Genomic DNA, 10,133 nt, shown 5'->3' with positions numbered 1-10,133 from the left:
ATATTCCCTTTCCCCTTGTACACAAGGTTCACCTTTGGCTTGCTCTGCCCCATACATGTTGGCCCCTGCTGACACCTGTCTTCCTCTCTCTGCGAAGAGTTGTGATTAAACCAACAAGCACAGACACATCTTTTTCAAAAGCAAATAAATGCCTTTTGGAAAAAATCTCTCACTGCCTTCAAGTGCAGTCACAGCACAAATTTAAGCATCAAAACAAACTTTTTGTTATAAATATTTACTCCATTGTGGACAGAGACTTAGGAGTCCATCTGTTCTATGGGATTTTCATTTTAGTAGAATTTTTTGAAACCAGATCAGCAAATCATTGTTACTATTGGCCACACACAGAAATATCTTGCTTAAACAGAACTCTATGTTCAAATGGCATCTGTTATGAGCCTTGAGCTTGTCTACACAGAGCTACAGAAGGCAGCAAAGATAAGCGGTGGTGGGAATCTGAGTCATTGACCGTCAATCAAGGGACTGCACCTCCTGGAATACTCCCCACCGGTTCACAAGCTCCGGAAACTTGGGTGAAAACAGCAGATGGAACTGGTGTTGATATTAAGACACTGCCGTTTCCTTCCAATTCTTTGCCAATTTCTTTTTCTTTGCCAAATTTGTAAACGCTCACTTTTAGAGGCAAAATTGCAGAAAAACAAACCTGGTTATATTCTTTCTCGCTTTGCATTTGGAAACTGTGGCCTTGGACAGCTGAAGTGGCTGCATCCTAAATCTCTATTTCCTCACCTGTAAAATAAGCCTAACAGTATTGTTTGAAGACTAAATGAGAGAGCTCAGTGAAACACTCGCACCCTTCAAGGCCGATTGTGGTTGGGCAATGATTCTTCATTTCCCTAGGAAGAAGATGAAAGAATCACACACTGAGGTGCCCATAAGCCACCCCCAAGCACTCTGATTCAGTGTATGTCCTGGCCAACTGTACATCTTCAGTGAAATCGAAGTGGAGAACCACTGCCATAAGTGAGGTATGGAACCAGTTTTCTCAATTGAGACAAACGTTTTTGGCTTCCAATCTGGAATTAAAAATGAAATATCAAGTTCAGGATGTAGTAAGCCATTTCACTGTCTATTTATAAAGCATGTTATAATGATTATGTTTATTCTTCTGTATCCTCGAGGACAGGTTTGCCTTTATGAGCCATGCTTTCTCCTTGAGAACACAAAGATAAAAAGATTCATTCGGCATGTCAATGGCAGCAACAGGATTGAAATCCAGACTATTTATCATCCACAATAGCTCAATGCTACGGTCCTTGCTCAAGCAGGATACCTAATGGCAATCTGAATAATTGACTGCACTAAAATCTTTGTCAAATCAGGTTCATAAATTAGGTTTTAATAGAATATTATAAGTTGGCTGAGCTAAAAGGCAAATATCAATCTTATGATTTGTATTTAAGAATACGCTGAAAATGTCATTCAACCACTTATGGAAATGATCGAGAACTAGTCCTCCAACATAGATTTTTTAGCAGGAATAGAGTCAAACTCAGAGTTATGCACAAGGGAAAGAAAACAGACAGTTTGTATTAAATAGAGGTTTCTAGGTACAACACAGAGAAATACTAATGAGAGATCTTTGGAAATTCCCAGAGTTTTTATTTAATAAGAAAGTTTAAGTGTGCTTCTAGGAATGGGTCAAGAAGTTCTTCTCCCAACCTGCTCATTTTAGGCTGAATTCATGACAGTTTTGTATTTCATGTGTTGTTTTCACAACTGCTTTATGAAGGAAAAAAAAACACCCAAATTAGAAAAAACAACAACAGACCAGTTATCTAGAAACCATCATATGCTGGAAATTTTGTTTAAATGTAATTTGCTCCCTGTTCTTCTGTTAAATAGATGGAAAGCATGGGGACAGTGGACAATATTGTACAAAAATCGTTTGCTAAAGGTTATAGAGAGGCTAACAGAATTCAGATGGTGAAACTATTCCTATAACACAATTAACTTTCAAAGTTGTCTTTGTACCATTCTTTCCAATGTAAAGGGATAAAGAATACAGTGCTCCCCACTCTAGGTGCTCCAGCTATCATTTCCGCAATAAAATATCATGAACTGTGCCATAATATAAGGCATTTAATTAGACTCATTTAACATATTGTAACTCACCAATGATTTTTGCATTCAGCACGTTTCAAACAGCTGAGTTTTAAAAATGTAGAGATTTGTTCACCACTAAATATCAATGGGCTTCTGCAGCTGCACAGCCCCTGAGATCTGGTTTGCATGTGTGGCTTAATGAGTCCTTGGGAACAAGATAGAATCAAGGAAATAGCAGCAAAGAAAAACACCCAACTGGAGAGGAAGTTAACCCAGCCATGGAGGTGGCCCTGGTCCACAGACCCTAGGCTGAAAGGCCTCAGAAGAAGTCTGAAGGAAAGCAGGCCGCGAGCCAAATGGAAAGTGACCCTGGGCCTTGGATGAATGTCATGTGCCCTCTGAACTCTTTGGTCTTGAGTTCTTGGAGAATCTCTATAGGTTGAGGAACCCAATGGGTATTTTCTACCGAATAATACCTGACCAGTTACAAGGACATTACATAGTAAGGCCACAAGAAGGCTCAAAGTGCCCAACTCTAATTCTCTTATCTGTCTGCTGCCATGACAACCCCTCACCTCTTATCTGACATCGAATTCCCAATGTTAAGGTTACTCCGCTAGCATCAATGTGACAGGGAAGCCCACGGTCAACAGATGGAAATGTTACCTGCGAGGAAAAGGAGGCTGGAAGGGACATAATTTCCCTCTGTTTTTTCTTAAATGTATTTCCCTCCTTACCACAAAAAACAAATTCTCGACAATTTAGAAACCATTAACTAAAAAGAAGATATAAAAACTTACACTAAATCCACAAACTGAATATAAGCACTGTTAACATCGGGAAGTACATCCTCCCAGTCCTTATTCTATATCAGAACACCCTTCTACCTACACCTTATCTATATCTATCATGGGTTCCGGCACTACCTCAAATCTTATGCATGTTCTAAGCCTTTTTGATAAATATTATGTTATTATAACATCAAAAATATTGTTCTAAAAAACAAATTATTTTGTATTTGCATCAGAAGAACGTAAGAGTGACCATTTCCTAACACATTTGTTTATTGGGAATATTATATTTAGCTTGCCAATTTGAAAGGTGGAAGTCATTTCATAGCTGTTTAAATTCACAGTACTTTCACATCTCCTTGAATTTTTAGCTCCCCCGGTCATCCCTTGGGGCACTGGTCCTCAGGGGAGACTCGCTGAACAATCACCTTCTCTTTCTCCCTTGTCTTCTATAGCAGAGCTAGGGCAGGCTGACGTTTTCAAAAAGGATGTTACTGCAGGATGAATGAAGTGGAAACAAGAGGAAATAATTATAGAAAATTAAAACAGCATAAAAATATTCATATGTCTGAGATTGAGCTGAGGAATACTTAAGATCAGAAAAGAGTGTTCCAAAATTTTGCACCCCATCTTGCCTGGATTTTTTTTCTTCCCACACTCCCAGGCTCCATGTGTTTCCTGCCCTATAGAAACAGACCACTTGAACACCTTCCTTTCACAGACAAATAACTGCTTAAAGCTAAGCCATGCCTCTGGTCTAAATTTCCCAAACTCCTAGAATTCTGTCCTCTCAATGATGTTTCTATATTTTCTGTGTCTAAACTTTGAATACTCATTCTGATCTGGGATTTAAAATGTAGGCCTTCATAGCTGCATTCATTAGTAAAACCTTTATATTACACTTGGCTACATATTTAACAAAGTGCCTCTGTTTAAGAAGAATAGAATTATATGTAATTTTGAAGAAATTCCGGACATGTTGAAGAAAGTCCCATAAATTCCATGTCTTGAAGGAAAAGGCCATGAGCCAGTATTTGAATGTATTTCTTGCATAAAAAGAGACAATACCCTTGTAAGGCACAGTCTCTATGGTCAAAGTAAACCACCGATCTTATAAAGAGTTTGCGAAGGGTGGCATCCAAGGAACGGTGGACTTTCATGAATGGAAATGTGTAGGAATTGATTGACCTGGTTGACGCTTGTGGAAGAAAGCCTACTGGAGTGAGGCTCTTGCTGATTGGTTGACTTTCGGATATGTGTGGCTACCACTGATTGGCTGACTTTCGTAAGTATTAATATATTCACGTAAATAAGCTGTCCTTGATCAACTGGGATGAGCTTGAAATTGGTTCTGGTGAGCTCTTGTTCATGGCTTGGGATAACTGCCAAGGAAGGTTCTTTTGACTTCTTGAATTTGATGAACTGGAATATTTCATTCTCACTTGATTGCTTTATTTTTGAGAGACATATTTTTTCACAAATGATATGCATTTCAGTAAAAGTGGGCAAACTTGAGATGTAACTGGATGACATGAGTCTTTAAGGTCTGGTGTTTGAGCTCCAACTACTAAAGTATTTTGAGATAATCTTCAGATTAATTTATCAGAATGGCATCATAGAGTAATGAAATTAGATATTCCTTGGAAACGATCTGTTAAGCCTCATTTTGTGACAGGTGGAGAAACTGAAGCCTGAGAGGTGTTTACACAATCCTAAAAGATGAATCTTAACCTGGTTTCCTATGCACCTCTCAACATCAAGCTTTTCTGACATAGTTTGATGAGAATCTGGTCAATAAATAGGAGGAAAGACTATCGACAAATTATTCATTCTGAGTAGTTATGTTATTTGATAAAATATAAACTTTGTTAAATGGAAAATACACTGTTAATATATATTATATATATATTTCTTGATTTTGTCTACACAAACTATTTTCTGTTTTCTCTTTATTCTCTAAGAGTTGAAAAGGAAAGTGTAGAAGAGAGGTAAAACAGAACGTGGAAGTGTTCTGATAAGAGGGAAGAAGATCGGGCCAAGGAAAGAAGGACGTTGTGAAGATGCAAGCAGCCAATTTGTGCTCCATGAAAAGTAAAATGTTGACATTATACATAAAGTCATTTGTTTCTTTTTCACGAGAAGGTAGAGAAATTAAAGGTGAAGGCAATGGGGTTTGGCATAGGAATAACAGAAAACAAAGTTGATGGTTCACTTCTTCATCTGAGGAGGCTCACCTTGTGGTCCTGCAGCCAGCAATAAAGAAAACAATGGAAGAGCCTAGTGATGAATTACCAGTAAAAACATAGCTCCTGAGCTGGGTGTGGTGACTTACACCTGTAATCTCAGTACTTTGGGAGGCTGTGGGAGGAGAATTGCTTGAGGCCAGGAGTTTGAGACCACCCTGTGCAGCATAATGAGACCCTGTATCTACAAATAATAAAAATAAAAAAAGGAGCCAAGAGTGGTGGCACACACCCGTAGTCCCAGCTACTCTGGGAGGCTGAGGTGGGAGGATCATTGGAGCCCAGGAGGTGTGGGTGAGAGTGAGTCATGATCATGCCACTACCCTTTAGTCTGGATAACAGAACAAGACCCCCATCTCAAAAAATAGATAAATAAAAATAAAAATACAGCTCCTATCTGTTCATTACTCTCCGTTTCCCCCACACTCTTTCTCCTGGTCCATGTCCTTAGTCTCCACATTGGTCTTTGTTTTGTTCACTCTTGCTGTCTTCCACAGAGCAGCCAGTTATCTTTTAAAAGTACAGATCTGTTTCACTCACTCTCCCTCATAGGCCTCCCATTGCTCTTAGCATAAAATTCAAAATCTTTTAAATGTCTGATCAGTAATGTGGACACATACTTTGCTATCTCAACAGAGGTACATTGAGAGAGAAATGGGGCATTACTGCTGGGACTCTTTGGGGCACACTGGGCCGTGTGGTCCTCCCAGGGCCTTCTGTGACCTTGCCCCGTCCACCTTTCCACTTTCCTTTGCTTCTCCCCCCACCAGCACCACTCGCCATGCTCTGACAACTTTGGCCTTCTTTCTGTTCGTCAAATATCCAATTCTCTCTCACTGCAGAGCATCTGCACATACTGCTTTTCCTGCTTGGAACACTCATGCTCCTCTCAGGCCAGCTTCAGGATTTGCTTCTGATCCACAGTGCGAACTTCCTGACATCCTCATCTAACTTCAGTGTCCTATTACACTGTCTCATGGAGCCCTTTATTTTTTTCTCCATAGTAGTTTCACAATTAGTAATTTTGTATTTATTTGTAGGGCTGTTTGCTTAATGTCCATCTCCTCCTCTAGGTTGTGTGCTCCCCAAGGCAGATATTGTACCTTTGTGTTCAAACTTTACCCTGGTATCCTAGCAGTATGGAATGCACATGGCAAGCACTCAAGACACAAGAAATATTTGTTGAATGATGGATTGAATAAATATATACCTGGGTGGGTAAGAAGAGACAATACTTATCAAAATGCATAGGATGAGGGCAATACAAATATTATAGACTTCTGCTGGACCTATTCATAGGCTTCAGAATTTCCCGAACAATATGTATCTGTTAGCTTAGGCCCAGCATACTACAGTAACCAACATCCTCAGACTCTCAGCAGCTGACACAATAATGGTTTATTTCTTGCTCATGTTACATGCCTATTGCAAGTCAGTTGCATGTCTTCCTCATCCAAGACCCAGGCTGTTGTAAGTGTCCCCATTCCAACATTGCTTGTCTCTTCGCTGAGAGAATGAGAGCATGGCCAAGGATGAGAAGGTTCTTGCTCTGCTCAGAAGGAGCATACTTCATTTCTCCTTTCATTGGTCAAAGCGAGTAACATGATATCAATGGGGCCGAGATGTGTGATCCTCTCACAGGGAAACATCCACATAAAGGTGCCTATGGGAAAGGGATCAATACTTTGAAATATTGTAATACAGAGGTGTCTTATGCTTTTGGTAGATGAACTAAAGGGAGTTTTCTTGCTTACATATTTTGGTAAGGTCTGGGAGTTAAACAGAAAATATGATGACTCTAATTTTATTCTTGGGAAAACCAGGGCTGTATGAGCTGAAGCAGTACCCTGAGACTAAAAAGCACCGTGTCCGAGAGAGTGAGTCTCCGGATTAGTCTGCAGCTGCCTTCCTCATCTGTGGGCTTTAATTCCCTTTTCACCCATGCCCAGCCCTTGGAGTCATCTTCTGATGTTTCATGATTTTCTCCGATACCTTTTATACTTGCACAAGTTTTCTTCTCATTACAGTTAGGCTTTATCTATGCAAGAGAGAGATAAATGCAAATAAGAAGAAAATCCAGCCTTCTGTTTCTAGTGGAGAAGTTCTGTATTTAATGCCTTCTACAGACCATTAACAGCCCATTTTTCAAAGAAAATGGGTGTTCTACTGGGTGGGTTGGTCATTCACTCTCCTCATTCCTGCCTTCATCAAGTTCTCCAAAATCATGACTCTAATAAGAAATCAACTCAGCTTTTTTTGGGGGGAGTAAACTTCATCCTTCCCTCATTTTAAAATGAAATGGACAGAAACCCTGAAGAACTGAAAGGTAGGTGAGATCACAGCACTTACACAATAATTCAATTAACATCTGCTTTGTTAAAAGCAGATGTTAAAATTGTGTCTGGAGCTTTGAGACATAATCGGAACTTCTCTTTGGAAATGGGATGATATTTAAAGAATAGAAGTGTGTCCAAGAATGGAAGGGAGTGTGGCTGAGACAAAGCTGGGGGCATGGGACAAGCCGAAGAGCCTCTTTTAAAATGCCTGTAGCAGCAAATGCACAAGAGGCTTATTTTTCATTTTGCAAATGAGGCTCTGATCTTCAGTTGAACCCAAGTACCTGCAACCCCAATTGACTTACCTCTACTGTGCCAAAAACATAAAATTAGAATCAAACCTAGATGAAAGTAAGTGCACAATAGACTGAAAAGGCAGGCATTGTGTAATGACAATTCAGCAAGCAGTGAAACTTTGCAGAGTCATGATCACCAAGGGGAATATCAGAGTCATGGAATCCTGTCAATCTTTTTTTTTTTTTTTTTTTTTTTTTTTTTTTTTTTTAAGATGGAGTCTCGCTCTGTCACCCAAGCTGGAGAGCAGTGGTGTGATCTCAGCTCACTGCAACCTCTGCCTCCCAGGTTCAAGTGATTCTTCTGCCTCCACCTCCTGAATAGCAAGGATCACAGGTGTGCACCGCCACACCCTGCTAATTTTTGTATTTTTAGTAGAGACGGGGTGTCACCATGTTGGCCAGGCTGGTCTCCAACTCCTGTCCTCAAGTGATCCGCCTGCCTCAGCCTCCCAAAGTGTTGGGATTACAGGCGTGAGCCACTGTGCTGGGCCCCTCTCAATCTTTTGGATAAGCCTGTGCCATGCCACGCACTACCTATGAAAATCTCAGCTATTTCTGAAGATTTAGAGAAGAAAGGTAAAATAGCTCCCATTTTATTAGACTTTTCATTTTCAGCTTTATCTCAATGTTATGTTTACTATCAGAGAAATAAGTTGCATTTTCAAGAAATACCCACAGGTGAGTGGTTATTTCTGTTTGGGACCAGTCACACCCACCAGGGAACTGTGGTGCTAGACAGGACAGAATTTCTGCATTGCTATCTGGTTCTTATCATTAGCAAATGACTAAAGAAACAGGAGATCAAAGCGAATATTCATCCAGTGCTAAATGCTTTGAAGAAGACTCTTCCCTTGCTGAACCCCTTGGTATGAATTATCTAAGTGATGAATAAATACAAAATGTCTATGCAGGAGCAAGAGTTAAAGAAATTGAACAAAGGAGGTGCAGATGGATGTCATGATGACTCACGTGCTTAAGTAGTCAGCTTCTCTGTGATGTCCTCTGAGGTTTCTTAGAACTCACAATGACTGTTTCATATTCGTACAGCACCCTGGAGTCTCAGATGTCACATGATCTCTACCTGCCACTTGCCTAATTCTGTTCACAGAAACTACTGTCAATATGACTGTTGAAATTTAAAGATGAAATTGGCTATTTAAACTCAAGATATTTAATTATATGTTATTACTTTATTTGTATAAAAACATAATATTATAGTTACTTGTAGTAAGTACAGGATGTAAATCTTTTATCCCAACTGTTCTTTTACCCTCCAACTGCTGAATCTAGCTACCTATCTTTACTCTTTACTTAGGCTGCTCTTGCTTCCACTGTTTAGTAAATTACACCAACTTTGTATCCAGAGAAACTTAAACCTCCCACCCTTTCCCTGCTTCCCACACTCATTCACCACCATTGTGTCCAGGAAAGACACAGTAACATTCTCCCATTTTCTTTATACCTCTTTGCATATGTAGTTCTTACTTCACCTTGCACTTTAGAATTCTGGATATATAATATGTCTGTTTGCCTCCAAAGAGGTACTATGCTGTAATAGTTTATAATAAGGGTTGGAAATCATTTTCTGTAAATGCCCAAATTGTAAAGATTTTAGACATTTCAGGCCCTAGTGGTAATTTCCCAATTCTGCAATTCTATTGTAAAATCAGCCATAGACAATATGGAATCAAATAGGAAAGGTTGTGTTCCAATACAACCTTATTTACATACACAGCAGTTGGCCAGATTTGACCTACAGGTTGTAGTTTGCTGACTCTTGGTGCAGAGCAAGAACTTTGGAGCCACACTGCCTCACTTCCTGGCTTTGTGCCCCTGGGCAAGTCACTAACCTCTCTGCCCATTAGTTTTCCCATCACCATGGCAAGAATAACACCTGCTTCATGGGATTGTTTTGAAGGTTAAATTATCTGACGCATGTAAAGTTCGTAAAGATTTCTCTCTGGAATAGTATGAAATCAACATAAATACTTGCTATTGTTACAAGCAACTTGAGGGGAAAAATAATACATATCATTTACTTTTCTCTTCCTTTGTGTTCCCACAATCTGCTCACTCTCCATAGCACACAGTAGAGTACAAGTTGTAGAGATATTCAATAAATATGTGTTGCATTGAATTATTCTGGCTTGCTTTGACCTTATTTATTTATTTATTTTACAAAGAATAACTACTTAATTTCTCTTCTTTCCCTTCCATCTGATGAATAAGTCATGTATAGTTATTACTTTCTTACTCTTAGAGAAAAATTATGTTCTAGGGAGTATCTATTCAGGGCAACTTGAGTCTATGTCTCCCAGCTTAAATTTTTAAAAAATATGTATTTTGCGCTCCTGCAATGAATATGCTTTTTCCCTTCTTTATGGTTTAGACCTAAACTTT

The 10,133-nt window shown here is 39.4% G+C and overlaps 1 long non-coding RNA gene across 2 annotated transcripts; it reads right to left on the bottom strand.

The window, feature by feature from the left end:
• Positions 1-5,438: 5,438 nt before the first annotated feature.
• Positions 5,439-9,858, bottom strand: LOC110741778. Of its 2 annotated transcripts, none has more exons than XR_002518625.2 (4): positions 9,773-9,858; positions 8,703-8,831; positions 6,948-7,139; positions 5,439-6,764 (listed from the first exon to the last, which is right to left on the bottom strand). It is a non-coding gene; the product is annotated as an uncharacterized LOC110741778 (long non-coding RNA). The 2 variants fall into 2 exon arrangements; XR_002518626.2 differs by having other exon boundaries at positions 8,703-8,859; positions 9,773-9,836.
• Positions 9,859-10,133: the final 275 nt, after the last annotated feature.

The sequence above is a fragment of the Papio anubis genome, chromosome 19, assembly GCF_008728515.1.
Source record: "Papio anubis isolate 15944 chromosome 19, Panubis1.0, whole genome shotgun sequence".
NCBI lineage: Eukaryota > Metazoa > Chordata > Mammalia > Primates > Cercopithecidae > Papio > Papio anubis.
This window is presented reverse-complemented; position numbering and strand designations above follow the sequence as displayed.